This window comes from Mustela lutreola, chromosome 16 (assembly GCF_030435805.1).
Source record: "Mustela lutreola isolate mMusLut2 chromosome 16, mMusLut2.pri, whole genome shotgun sequence".
Classification (NCBI taxonomy): Eukaryota; Metazoa; Chordata; class Mammalia; order Carnivora; family Mustelidae; genus Mustela; species Mustela lutreola.
In genome coordinates, this window is record NC_081305.1 from 26,275,898 (window position 1) to 26,291,309 (window position 15,412).

Consider the following 15,412-nt stretch of genomic DNA (forward strand, 5'->3'; position numbering starts at 1 on the left):
CTATCTAGAAGCCCAGAGTCGCCCTACTTCTGCTCCTTTATAATCTGAGAGCTCTGATTCCCTCACTGAAGTGGAATCCAACAACATAAAAGCACATGGAAAAATTGACTTTCAAAGCATACAGCCTTAATTTTAGCTGATTTCATGTCTTTGACTTACTAAAGCGGAATAATTTCATTTAAGAACTTGATTTCCCCCCCACTTCCCAAGCAATTCTCCTCTTGCAAGTTAAAACTCCAGGCAAAATGGAGGGGGGGGGGGGAAGAATGTTGTTTATATTGATCCATACATTGATTTAAATGGTTAGGTAGCAGTTCAGCTGACAGAAGTGAAAAAATAGAACAAGAAAACCCTCCGTCCTATGAAGGGCATTGTTTGAACAAAAGAAATTCTTCCTATTGCATTCAATAATTCAATTACCTCCGTTAACGTAACTTCCCTTATGATTAACCAAACTCAAAATGAAATCCTAGGGGATGTCCGATTGGTGCACAGACTCTTGTAAGCCAGAAGTGCTTGGACAACCAGGATAAGAAGTGACATTTTTCAGGCTGAGCCTTTGTTGTAGGATCGCCGCTGATCCCACCGACAGGTACATTAATCAAGGAACACTTAGAGCCAGCAAGCTGAAAAGACGGGCTTGAATCGCTGAGTATTCATTACAGGAAAGATAACTCTTATAAAAACCTCTAAGCAGAGCATACTTATCAACAAAAAAAAAAGAGGTAATGACTGTGACATCTGCAGACATACACTGTTTCCAAATGGAATTTTAGGGAGGAAAACAATGGGGGAGTTTAGAGAATAAAGAACACATTTACATTTCAAAGGGTGCCAGTTAGGAAGGTAACAATTCACAATCACCTAATATATGTTAAATCCCCCATGAAATTAATTGCAAGGGTTTCCCTTATTTGGAATTTATGAGAAAGCTGATGCCTGCGCCGAGCTAATGGACCTCCCCGCAACCACCCCACCCCCACCCCACCCAGTGCTCTGGGCACCTATTTGAGCGCTATTAGAACTTAAATTTTTTATTTATTTGGAGTCTGTTTTCCAAGCCTCTATGTGTGAAACTCTTTTTGAATTTGCCAGTAAACTTGAGCTGATCCAAGTAGAACACATCGTCTTTAATGTAACCATATTAGAAATGAAAGCGGGACCTCTTGTCAGCTTACAGGGTAGGGCGTATGTTCAATGGCAGGTAGAAGGCCCAAGTCAGGCCCAGACCTGCCTCCTGAGTCCATCCCTCCTAACTGTTACATTCCTTTATGTTGCTAAAGCCTGAACCACTGGGCCCGCCAGTCACCCGCTTTCTTCCAAGCTTTTCAAAGCTGCCTCCAAATCCTGCCCTCGTCCTCCCAATTCCCATCAGAAGTCCAGCTCCATTTTCTGTGTGCAATTTGTGCCTTTTCAGACACTTCTAGGTAATACATTTCCCAAGGAGGAATCGGAGGTGATATGCACCAGCCGTCCCCACTTCCCCTCTGCATCTGTGTGTACACACATCGTTGTCCTAGCAAGTGGCCTTAGTCTAGGTTTGGAAAGTACAGTCACCACGGGGCAGTGGTCTGGGTTCCACGTCACACGATATGGATTCTAGGGGTCGCGTAATTCTCTTTACTGAGTATCTGTGAGGTAAGCAGGCACGGGTCAATGAGTGGGCTTCTACCAAACCCCGCTGAGGGAGGGTGTACAAGGACAGGCTTCTAGAATCAGATGCTCTGCAGACTTTTTTTTTTTTTTAAGATTTTAATTATTTATTTGACAGAGATCACAAGCAGGCAGAGAGGTAGGCAGAGAGAGAGGAGGAAGCAAGCTCCCCGCTGAGCAGAGAGCCCGCTGCCCCTGGATCCCATGGCCTTGAGATCATGACCTGAGCCGAAGGCAGATGCCCAACCGACTGAGCCACCCAGGCGCCCCTCACATTTCTTATTACACTTTAATGAAGCTAAATGACATTTGAAAACCACATATAAACTCTTAATTGAATATTTTGTACTTTTGTTGGGGTTTTTGGAGTTCCACACCATAGGTTCTTCAAAAGTACATTTCCTCCCAAGGAAAAGACTTAATTGGGACAGCAAGCAGTAACTTAATAAAAGAACAAGAGGACCATGCCACACAGGACTTTTTGTTGCCTTTTTCATGTTTTCATGTTTTAAGGATCCCGATTGGCTCTTTCTCACGTGTTCCGAGGCTTATTCCATCGCCAGGGGAGAGGACTCAAAATCACCCGAGTTAGGCCTCTTGGCTTAACTTCACATTTGACCTAATTTCTTGCTGCCTCCTAAAATCTTTAAGCTGGGGGGTTTCCTTCTCGCGCCGATGATCCCTCTGCCCGTCTTCCTCCCCGCTGCTACTGGGCCTGTTTGTCACTAGGTGGCGCTGAGACTCGGGTTATAGCTGCGGGGACTCCGGGGAAACTGTCTTTCCGGGAGCCCCGCCAGCCGGAATTTGAGAACAGGATTCCTTCCGAGCTCACCAGGGCAGCACTTCTGTTTCACAAATGAGGACACAGAAACTCAGTGCAAATAAGTAATTTGTCAGAGTCCCCTCGACGTCTCCCCTTCCGCTGCTACTTCGTCTTTGTTTGTTTCTTGTTTGTTAATAGCTCCCTTGTAAACTCATCACCAGAGGAGAAGCCGGGGGAGGAATGTCGCTGAGAGAGAGGTGTGGTCGGATTCACCATACAGAGAAAGCACCGTGACACCTGCGGGGGCCCATCCATTCCTTCACTCATTCATCCAGAAAGAGGCTACTGAATATTTACCTTTGCACAATGCTGGGCACTGGGAATTAAAAGAAAAAGAAAAAAATGAGACAGGGTTTCTAGGAACTCAGAGGTTCTCTTAAGAAATCAATCAATCAATCAATCAATCAATAAAATTTTTTAAAATGAAAAAAAAATCCAGAAATGAAATTTAAAAATCACACCCTAAATCAAAGATGCTACTAACAGAGGGGACTGTAGTGTACTCGGGTCACTTGGAGGAATTTGCAACCAGCGGCTTAAGGAGTTTAAAGGGAAGATTTGGGGGGGGGTGCCTGGATGGCTGAGTCAGTTAAGCCTCTGCCTTCAGCTCAGGTCATAATTTCAGGGTCCTGGGATGGAACCCCACAGGACAGGGGCTCCCTGCTCAGCGGGGAGTCGCTTCTCATTCTCCTTCTGCCCCTCCCCCTGCTCACTCTCTCTCTCTCTCTTTCTCTTAAGTAAATAAATAAAATCTTAAAAAAATATAAAGGGAAGATTTTGGTGACATTACCTTTGAGGCTGAAGGACGCGGGGGCTTGTAGGCTGAGAAACCAGGAGGGAGAATCTTCCAGACAGGTAAGGGCATGGGGGAAGTTGGACAGGCTTGCTGGAGAGCTGCAGGCTGTGGCTGCACCTGTGGCTGAGGGCACGGGGCAAAGCAGTGGCTGGCAATCCTGGAAGCAGGGCCACACTCTGAAGGCCTCATCCCAAGTGTTATCCTTAGAATGTGCCCTTGATCCTGGGGGCAGAGAGACAGCTCAGGGATAGCTCAGGGAATGGCCTGGACAGGTCTGCTTTTCACAAAGAGCACCCTGGCAGCTGCATGGGGGGCCGGAGGCCAGGAAACCCAGAGTCCCAGGGCAGTGCCAGGTGATAGCCTGACTGGGGGCTACACAGCAGGGATGGGAGGGGAAGGTATGTCAGAGAGAGATCTGAGGCATGGAACCCATGGTGTTCTCTTTGGAAAACAGTGATTCAGGTTATAACCAATATCTTTCAAGGGTTGTTACAAGTTTGGTGCTTGAATTACTTACAAAGCATTGACAAAATCAAGTTTTAATTAAATGCACGTACTACTTAGATGACATCATTGAAGTTATTTTTCAAATGCAATTTATTGGGGTGCCTGGGTGACTCAGTTGGTTAAGCATCTGCCTTCAACCTAGGTCATGATCTCAGGCCACCTTTGTCATCTCCTTTGTCTTCTGTAACATGCCACTGATGTTTTCCTTTTAGTTGTCGAAATTCTGCCTCCACCAAAGCTTTTTTCTTCTGGCTACCACCATGAATAGCTGAGGACATGATTTCTCTCTCTTGGACCCAGCACCACCAAGACCAGCCTGAAGTGGCCTGGTTGGTGGGTTGTGGGGGACCTTTCCCTGTAGCTGGAGGGGCAGAAATTTGGGGGCCATTGATGGAGGCTGCTCTGGGGAAGCACTGAGCTGCCACTTTCCCTCGGATTTTTTTTTTTAAGAATCTTTTTTAAGGGGCGCCTGGGTGTCTCAGTGGGTTAAAGCCTCTGCCTTTGGCTCAGGTCATCGTCTCAGGCCCTGCGCAGGGCTCTCTGCTCAGTGGGGAGCCTGTTTCCCCCTCTCTCGCTGCCTGCCTCTCTGCCTACTTGTGATCTCTGTCAAATAAATAAAATCTTTTTAAAAAAAAAAAAAATTTTTTTTTTTTTTTTTTTTTTTTTAAAGATTTTATTTATTTATTTGACAGAGAGAAATCACAAGTAGATGGAGAGGCAGGCAGAGAGAGAGAGGGAGGGAAGCAGGCTCCCTGCCGAGCAGAGAGCCCGATGCGGGACTCGATCCCAGGACCCTGAGATCATGACCTGAGCCGAAGGCAGCGGCTTTAACCCACTGAGCCACCCAGGCGCCCCAAAAAAAAAAATTTTTAAAAAGAGCATCTCCAAGACCAGAACCATCCTGTTTTCTTTTTGTCCTGTCCAAGCACTAATTACATTTATTCTTACTATTAATGCCACTTGGCACCCCAAATTAGAAGTTCTGTGAGTGGAATCATATTTCCCGTGTGTCTGAGGGGATGGGGATGGGAGGGGCTGTGCGTAGAAAGAGAAGAAGCAGAGTCCTGGGTAAAATGAGGATCCTTGAGACGTTCTCAGCACAAGATAATTTCTTTGTTTCGCTTGCATAGGTTTCCCAGCTCGGGGTTTCCTTTAAGAGAATATAAAGGTTCCTATTTATCTTATTGAGGGTTTATTGGATGTCAGGTATTTTTACTATTCTTGTCTCTAATCCTCTGGGATCCTCTCCTTCCAGGGAAGTCCATCTCGGCTCTCCACTTTGGCTCCCCACGGCTCTGCCAGAGCCCCTCTCGGCCAGGATTTGCACCCAGAAACTCATCCTCACTCTTTGATGGTCTGTACATGGACCAGTACTCCGACGCCCTGGGCTTGAGACGATTTTTACCTATAGAAATAGGTTACTTACTCACCTGGCCCCCTTCTGCCCTCCTACCCCCTCCCCTCCATACGTGAACGCTGTGTCACCGGTGTCCACTGGGGAAGTGGCCGCCGACTGACTGGTCTACAGCTCTTCCTGCCACCGGCAATGTCTCCTTGAGAGCATCCAGTCCAGGTCAAGCCCATGTGATGCAGGACACCAACAAACAAGTTGTGAAAAGTTTTGTGGCGATAGACTCGGGGAGAAGGACGCTGAGATAGAAGGCTGATCGTGGCGAGGAGTGCCAGGGCAGAGTTAATTTCACTGGTATGTCCAATTCGATTTTCTACGCTTCCCTCTGTCTTTGTGTAATTCCCTCGGAAAGCATGAGGAGCCCTCATCTGCCACACTTGTGGCTGGTTGGTTTGTTGTTTTGTGGGTCATGAGTTTTGAAATGAAACCAGTAGTTTGGGGTTTTTAGTTACCTACACAGCCTCCCTCCTACCGTCACTATTACTCAGGGGGTGTGGGAGGGGCACCGTGTAGACAACATAATCTTGGGGTCTATGGCAGCTCGGCAGGGAGGGATGAGCCCCCTGGTGGAGTTTCTGAAAGCTTGGTGAGAAGATAATTAGTACCTCTTTCACTAGTACCCTTTTTACTCCCAACTAAAGTCATTCATGCCATTTTAACTGCAAAACCCAACTTTTGGGGGGAAGGGAGGGCGGGCCCTTTCTCAAACTTGGAAGTGGAAGCAAGGAAAACAAGCAAAGAGAAGGCATTAGTGAACTAATTCGGGTGTGTGGAAAGGGTCTTGAGTGAAGACCTTCCTGGAAAGCCTTTGTCTCTCCTCTCAGGATACTGCCCCCCCGCAGTATAAAATTGTCACATAGCCACGGCTTGAAGGGAATCTAACTGGGAGGTGGCCACAGTTCTATATATTATTTTAAAACTGTAAGAACGCAAAGTAAAAGTGCCTTTTTGTTTACCTTCTTTTCCATCAAACCAAGGAGTACTTAGTAAACTTTTGTATGCGTTGGTCTGTCTTGATACAAATGGAAATTATGTTGGTTTTGAGAATTCAATTATATATTTCTTTCCTTAAAATTTTCAAGGGAGTGAGGGGTAAAAAAAAGGCGTGCTTATGAACTCGTGAACGATAGAAGGTAAATGGTGTTTCATAATACACTTGCAGCAGAACTCCAGAGAAAAACAAGGCTGGCTCACATGTTGTGGGCTCTGTGTTTTGACGAGTAGTGCACAACACTTGGGCTGCATGTCTTTCTACTATTGAAGTGGGATAGGAAGTGAAAAATAAAAACAAATGAGACAAAAACAAAAGCAAAACAAAAATCTAAAACCTGTTCAGCTGCTTCTGAATTCTGGGGAAAGAAAGCTCACCGAGGGACAGAGTGCTCTGCATCTTGGGGACCTGTTATCCATGAGTTTTCAGGTTGTGGAACCACGAGCCTTTGAGTTTCAAATAAACTAAATTTCTCTGTTATGCATTCGGGAATTTGGAAAGGGAAAGAAAGGAAGTTTGTTTGTAGGGGGGGATCCTCGGAGATTTGGGGAAGTGAAAAATGAGAAAAGAGTCTCAGGAAGCCAGCCTGAAGTCAGGAACCAGGAGCAAGTTTCAGAAACAAGCTTTTCTGGGGTGCCTGGGTGGCTCACTCGGGTTGGTGTCAGACTCTTGGTTTCCACTGAGGTCATGATCTCAGGGTTGTGAGATCGAGCCCTGGAGTCTCTGGCTCCACACTCACCAGGGAGTCTGCTAAAGATTCTCTCCCTCTCCCTCTCTTCCTCCCCCTGCTCATGCTCTCTCTCTTTAAAATAAATAAATAAATCTAAGAAAGAAAAGGAAAGGAAGAGAAAGAGGGAGAGAGAGAAAGAGAAAGAGAGAGAAAAAAAGGAAGAAAGAAAGGAAAGAAAAGGAAAAGAGAAGAGAAGAAAAGAAAAAAGCTTCCCCAAGGAGGACAGGCTGACATCTTAGGGATGGTGATGCCTGACCTTCAAGTTCACTTTGTTTCCTGGGGAAACTGGCAACAACCAAGGATCATATGTGCTTCCCTCTACAGTTCCTTAGAAAGACACACAGTACACAGGGAGGGTGGGCCTGTGCCACTCTACCTTGAAGGTAAAGCCTTGACATATCTTTAGAAAATGGATTTTATCATATATGAAAAGTTACTGGCATTGCTAATACCAAATCTTGGGCTCATTGGTATGGGTCATGCTGGTCTCATAACAGAAGGAGAGAGGTATTTCTGGCCTATTTTCTGGAAAAGATTGTGAAGAGCTGGTGTTATAGCTTCTCTACATGTTTGGTAAAATTCACCAGTGAAACCATCTGGACCTAGAGTTTTGTTTTGTTTTTCCAGAAGGATTTGACTCTAAGTTCAATTTCTTTATTATTATTATTTTAAAGGTTTTATTTATGAGAGAGAGAGAAAGCAGGGGGAGGAAAAGGAGGAGGACCAGAGGGAGAGGGACAAGCAAACTCGGTGATGAGTGCAGAGCCCATGAGGGATTAGTTCTACAACCCTGAGATAATGAGCAGAAACCAACAGCTAGGCATCTACTCAACTGAGCCACTCAGGTGTCCTTATAAATTCAATTTCTTATAACAGATATAGAGCTATTTAGCCTGTCTATTTCTTCTTGGGTCAGTTTTAGGAGTTTGCGGCTTTAAGGAATCGGTCTGTTTTGTCTAAGTTGTCAAACTTACGTGTATGTAAAGTTTGTAATATTTTCATAATTTTATCCCTTAAATGTCAGTGAAAGTCTTTCATTATATATTTTTTTTCCTGATATTGGTGATTTCTGTGTTCTTTCTCTCTTTCTTTGTCCATCTGGCTAGAGGTTTATCAGTTTTATTGATCTTTTCAAAGAACTAGCTTTTGGTTTTATTGGTTTTTTCCCCTATCATTTTTCCATTTCAAATTATATTGATTTCTGCTCTTTGTTATTTTCTTGCTTTGTATCTATTTTATTCTTATCCTAGTTTGTTATGGTGGAAGCTTAGCTTTTTGGGTTGAGACCTTTTCTAATACAGGCATTTAATGCTGTACATTTTCCTCTAATCACTTATTATTTGCATCTCACAAATTTTCACATGTAGTATTCCTATTTTCTTTTTTTTTTTTTTAAGATTTTATTTATTTATTTGAGAAAGAGACAGAGCATGAGTGGGGGAAGAGGCAGAGGGAGAAGTAGACTCCCCAGTGAGCAGGGATTCTAACAGTAAGCCTCCATTCCAGGAACCTGAGGTCATGACCTGAGCCCAAAGCAGACACTTAACTGGCTGAGCCACCCAGGTGGCCATGTTGTATTTCCATTTTCATTTAGTTTAAAATATTTTCCAATTTTTGTCGAGACTTTGATTTTGATTCATGGATTATTTAGAATTATGGTATTTAATTTCCAAATACTTAGAGATCTTCCAGGCATTTTTCTATTGATTTCTAGTTTAATTCCTAGATAGTAAGAGAACACACTTTATGGGATTTAAATTCTTTTACAATTATTAGGGTTTGCTTTATGACCCAGTATATGGTCTATGATGGTGAATGTTCTATGTGCACTTGAACAGAATATGTGTTCTGCTGTTACTGCGTGGAATGTTCCGTAAATGTTCCTTGGATTCATTTGCATGATGGTGATATTCACTTCTATGTCCTTGGTGATTTTCTGCCTACTTGTTCTATTAATTCCTGAGAGAGGCATGTTGAAGTCTGTGAATGTAATTGTGGATTTATCTATATTTTTTCTTTTATTTCTACCAGTGTTAGCTGCATGCATTTTGCAGCTCTAGCAGGGACCTATACATTTAGGATTATTATGTCTTTTTGGTGAGTTGACTCTCTTATCATTAGGTAATGTCCATCTTTATCCTTGGTAATTTCCTTGCTCTGAAATTTACTTTGTCTGATATTGCTGTAGCCACGCCAGCTTTTTGTTAGCATGGTATATATTTTTCCATCTTGATGCTTTAAATATACCTACACCACTATATGTAAAGTAGGTTTCTTTTTTTTTTATTGAAAAAAAATTTTTTTAAAGATTTTATTTATTTATTTGGTAGACGGAGATCACAAGCACGCAGAGAAGCAGGCAGAGAGGGGAGGAAGCAGGCTCCCCGCTGAGCAGACAGCCCAATGCGGGGCTCTATCCCAGGACCCTGGGATCATGACCTGAGCCGAAGGTAGAGGCTTAACCCACTGAGCCACCCAGGAGCCCCATAAAGTGGTTTCTTTCTTTCTTTCTTTCTTTTTTTTTTTTAATATTTTATTCATTTATTTGACAGTGAGAGATCACAAGTAGGCAGAGAGGCGGGCAGAGAGAGAGAGGAAGGGAAGCAGGCTACCGGCTGAGCAGAAAGCCTGATGTGGGGCTTGATCCCAGGACCCTGAGATCATGACCTGAACCGAAGGCAGTGGCTTAACCCACTGAGCCACCCAGGAGCCCCATAAAGTAGGTTTCTTATAGGCAGCATATAGTTGGATCTTTTTAAAAACTCCAATTTAATAATTTCTGTCTTTCAGTTGGTATGTTGAGACTATTTACATTTAGTGTAATTATTGATATCTTTGAATTTAGGTCTACCATTTTATTACTTGCTTTCTGTTTGTCCTCTCCACTTTTTGTTTCTTTATTTGCCCTTCCTTGCTCTTTTTTAGGTTATTTGGACATTTTTCATATACTATTTTAATTTATCTATGCAAACTGTTTTTTTATTTATATCCTAGGACATACTAGTTTTAGTTCTACCCAAAAAAGTTCTGGCTTTTTTTTTTCAAAGAAATAGTCTATGAATTTTTTTTTTAAATTGCTCTGGAAACTATAATATATGTATCTAACTTTGTTCAGTCTGCTTGGAATTAATATTCTACCCCTCCAACTGGAATATAGGCATTTTTTTGGCATATATTTTTTCTTTACTCATTCCCACTTTGGCTCACTGGACCTGCTGGAAAATTACTGTTCCTAATATATGTGCTTTTCGCTAATCCTCTCAAAGTCAAATAGGAATGTGTCAGATTCTACTTAAGCATGAAGACTTGAGCGTACACATTTATTTTCATCCCTTCCTGAACCGGAAAGAAATGACTATAAAGGGGGCTCCTGGGTGACCCTGTCAGTCAACCGTTTTGCATCTGCCTTTGACTCAGATCCTGGGATGGAGCTGCCCATCGGGCTCCCCACTCCACTGGGAGCTTGCTTCTCCTTCTCCCTCTGCCACTCTTCCTGCCTGTGCTCACTCTCTCTGTGAATAAATAAAATAAAATAAAATATTTGGGGGGAAAAAACCCAAGACATAAAAAGAAAGGACTGTAAAGGGTTTAACAAGGAAAAACTGTAAGGATAAAGATAATAGAAGAGGGAAAACATCAGACAAAAGGCACCAAAAAATCTGGACATAGAAAGACCCGATGCAGAGGTGTGGGCTGATGAGGCCCGAACCCCAAACAGGGAACAACCCCAACTCTGACTCTGAACAATGAGACCTCTGGCCCCTTTCTCTCCTGTGGGTCTCAGAATACTGGTGGCCAGGATCATACCCAACCTTAACAGGAGAGAGGACGGTTCACTTGTGGGGAAATTGACCAGTTCAAGAGAAAGGATCTAATAAAGCCTGCCATGGAGGCTTTCCAGTAAAATGCCCCGGTCCCACTCCAAACCCCAGTGGGAAGTCCTTCAACCACAAGCCCCATCCACACAAACAATTTCTAGTTGCCTTTGTAGTGCCTCATCTTTAAATATGAACAGAAAGTCAAGAATAATCTAATAGGAAGTCTCTAGCTGAAAAATAGATATCAACACAAAGCAAACAGGGGAAAAGAAAGCGAAAACAGGCAATCTTCTGCAGACAGCAGAAGAAAAAGGAAGAAGAAAACCCAAACCCTATAATTAGTAGTCCCAGAGAGATGAGATGCAATTGCATGTTTGGAATGCTGTTTAATAAATAAATACTCAAAAACAAGAAAAATATCTGGGGAATTAAAAATATAATGTGAGGGGGGGAAATGGATAGGTTGGAAGGTACAGCTGAAGAAATTTCTCAGGAGCTAGCACAAAAAGATAGCGATAATATCTAGAAGAGAAAAGAAAGGTAGAATCAAATTAGGAATTCCAAAAAAACAGATCCAAGGGAATTCCGGAGCGAACCAAGACAATGGAGGGAAGGACAATATCAGAGAAATAACAGGAAATTTCCCAAAACTAAAGCACATGAATTTCTAGATCAAAAAAAATGACTTGCTGAGTGCCCAGCATGACGGATGACTCATTCTTAAAAGAAGTCACGAATCTCAGGTGTGCCCTGGTATTTTTCCAGGGTGTTTTACTCACAGACTTTCATCACTAAGTGAAGGAGGAGAATAAATTTCTCTCCCTCTTAATGAAGTTTCCTCCTTTAAAAATTTCCCATTACAGGGGCGCCTGGGTGGCTCAGTGGGTTAAGCTGCTGCCTTCTGCTCAGGTCATGATCTCAGGGTCCTGGGATCGAGTCCCACATCGGGCTCTCTGCTTAGCAGGGAGCCTGCTTCCCTCTCTCTCTCTCTGCCTGCCTCTCCATCTACTTGTGATTTCTCTCTGTCAAATAAATAAATAAAATCTTAAAAAAAAAAATTTCCCATTACAAACCAGAGTGAACCATTGGAAATCCTTTGAATTTTACCATTGTGCTGTGAAGGAGCATGAACACCTCATCCTACCCACCTCTATCCAACATCTTCTATTCCAGAAGGAACAATTTTGTGTCCTTCCCCTCACAAAACAAAGGGTAGTATCTGTAGTTTAAAAGACTATACTGACTTTCAGATTCTAGAAGAACCACCTCCTACCCTCGAGCATGTTAGCAAGTACTTTAAAGTAATTCCATCAGTAACCTAGAGGACAATGCCTTCACAGATACACACACACACACACACACACACACACACACACAGAAGTGTATCTCAGCTGACTGGGTGTAAGTTTGCATTGTCCTTATTTACAAGGTAATTTATTTCCATGAAACTGATCTGTAGGGAATCAATTTATGAATGAAACTGGGTTTCATTTCTGTGCTTATTTACAGTTACTCTCTCTGCTGGGACCACCAGCAAGAATTGTCACGGTAGTTGCTTTGAATTGGTTAACAGGGTTCCTGGCTCCACCAATAAGGGACCCAGTTTCAGACTAACGGAGCTACAGGTATAAATCTCTAAAGCTTATGGCTAACCTCTCTGCTAATCCCTTCTACCATCTGATCACTTAGAACTATTGTTTTCTGCTTGTTAACAAATCACATAAAAAGTGGGTTACTTATCATGACATCTGAGGGGATAACAATTTTGGGATTTGGGGATTAATGTTTCATTGAGGGGAGAAAAAGAGAGGCAAAATGAAATCATCAGAGAACCTCTCTCACAAAGCATCATTTTCTGGGACTATTTTCCTCACACAAAACAAAGTTTAAGATCACTGCCTCCAGGGAATCTAAATTCTTTAGATTTTTTTTTTAAAGACTTTATTTGAGAGAGTAATATCGAGAGAGAAAGAGAGAGAGAGAGAGAGAGCACAAGCAGTGGGGAGGGACAAGGGGAGAGGGAGAAGCAGGCTCCCCGCTGAGCGGTAGGGGGGGTATGCCTATGAAGGGCTTAATCCCAGGACCCTGAGATCATGACCTGAGATGCTTAACAGACTGAGCCAACCAGGTGCACCTAGATTTTTTTTCTTTTCTAAAAGAATTGTCACAAACTTGAAAAATTATGTTTGAACCTCCATAGGTTTTTCTTTTTTGGGTTTTTTAAATTGTTTTTGTTTTTGTTTTTAAGGCTGCCTGAAGATATCACAAGCATGAAGTCCTAAAGCATGGTACATCTTTTTGTTAAAAATGCTATGTAGGGGTTCTTAGGGCTTTTGTGTAGTAAGAGAGATGGTTTGGTGGTCCTGCACACAGGATAGAAAATGAAATTCACAAGGCGTCTTTATACAGGTCCTGGATTTCAACTCTCTGTGTAGTCCTGCTTCGATCAGATAAATCACACCTAGTTCACTTCCAGCTTTATGCTAAAGAAAATAATGACTAAGTAACAATGACTCCGGGACACCTCTTACTTCCCAAGGGTGTCATGGTAATACATGGACACCCAAGTGGACAAGATGAGCGAATAGCTTTAATCGACTCCCCCAAATGTATGTTTGTTTCAAAGCATTAGATACAAAATAATGACTTAATATTAAAACTTTGATTTCTGGTTTATTTTTAATCAAAGACAAAGATGCTCCAACAATCATTTTTGAGAGTATTTCAAAATTGCTTTGCAATTTTGCTCTTGGAGCATCTGGGCTTCATCTGAAAGTATATACTCTTGATTGACAAGATGAAGGAAAAGAAGCCTTTAATCTCTCATACATTCAGATCTTGGCAGACCCCCTTATAGGATGCACTTCCCCAGCCTACAATGGAAAATCGGGTAAGTCCTATGTGAGTTCGACACACATAGACTCTATCTGAAGTCCCAGAGGAGAACAAACTTCTTGTTGTTGATCATTTCTTTGTTTTGCATGTAAAAGAGTTACCATAGGTCATAATTGGGCTCCTGACATTCACGTAAGTAGAAGATTTCTCGAAACCCCACACCTGAGTGTTTGCTGGGGAAGGAAATTGGACCTGTCGGCACGGAACGAGTGTGGACTGATGGCGTAGCTTAGAGCCAGCCAGGGGAGTGACATTTCTAATCTGCTTTTCCCCTTAACACCCAGATGGAGAGGGAGAGAGAGGAGGGAGCCCAGCTGTCTGTGACCAGATTCATTAAAGAGTGGGGACCAGGCTGTGTTTGACAAGAGAAGAGGCTACCATTCCCAGCAGGACACTGTCTTCCCGCATCTGCGGAGAGCTTGCTCTGAGAAGTTTGGTGTCCAGGCTGGGGGCGGCCAGGAGGCCAAAGGTAGGGAAAGACGTACCCTACAGCTCTGTCTGCTTCTCCCAGCCTGATTTGGGTTTTGGGGCCTGGAGCCCTGCCAGCAGAGGACCCAGTGAGTGGGTGGAGGTCCTCCACCGCCCAGCCCCACCCAGGGTCGGAGTGGAGCTCTCCCTGCACCTAGCTTGGGGTCTCTAGAGGTCAAGGGCCTCCCTTCTCTGTTGGGGTGGGGGTGGGCAAAGGCATGCCAAGTTGCTGTGTGTGGGGGAGGGTCCCTACCTGGTCTCCAGCCCCTCCCCCTCTCCCTCTTCCCCCTAAGCTCCACCAGGGGCTGGAAAAGCCAAAACATTTCTTCTGTGCTTTCTCATCCTGGTTTGACAGAAATTCTGTGCCTTGAAGGGCCTCCCTTTCGTCTCCTCCATGTGCCAGGCCCTGTCCAGCTGAGATGCCTGTGCAAACAAAACAGACGAAGATCCCCACCCCACAGGGTTTACTCCCCCTCACAGAGGAGAACAGATACTGAGTAATAGGCCCAAGCGATCAGCACATCCTTTAGCACGCCAGGGGTGTGGAGTGCTAAGAAGGGGAAAAGAAAAACTGGGGTGCAGTGGGGAGGGGAGAGGTGGAAGAAGGGGGGCGAGGAATGAGCTGTCATCTTCAATACGGCAGTCAGGGTCCCCCTCCTTGAGAAAAGACATCGAGCAGGTGTGAAGGTGGGGAGAGTGGCAGCCACATGGGAATTTGGGGAAAGAGCATCCAGGTCGAGGAAACAGCCAGTGCAAAGGCCCAAAGGGTGCCTAGTTGGGGTCAGGGGCAGCCGTGGAGTCTGGCCAGTGGTGGCAGGTTTGGAGCAGAGCGGCCTCGAGTGCCCCGGTAGGACTGGGACTTTTACTCTGAGGGCTATGGAAGCCACCAGAGGCTCTGCGCAGGAGCGAGTTGATTCTGTTTAAACAGGCAGCTCTGGCTGCTGAGTTGAGGAGTAACAGTAGTGAGTCAGGGGCTGGAACTGGGAGACCAGTGGGAGCCGCCTGAGGTCGTGCAGAGTGGTCAGATTCTGGAGAATACTGGAAGCAGGCGCCCACAGGAGGTGTGACGGATGGGATGTGGGGTGTGCAAGAGAGGAAGAGTCCACAGGACATGGAAGGGATGTGGCTACGGGAGGGCTTGGGGGGAGAGCAAAATCAAGTTCAGCTGTGGACATCTTGAGGTCCCACCTGAAAGTCGGGAGAGCCTAATTCACTTTATTCTTGTCCCCCATTCTGTCACAATTCCAACTCTCCTCAAAACCGAATGGACCACAGAGGAGACACACGAGCTAGAAAACCAAGAAGACAGTATTTCAGGAC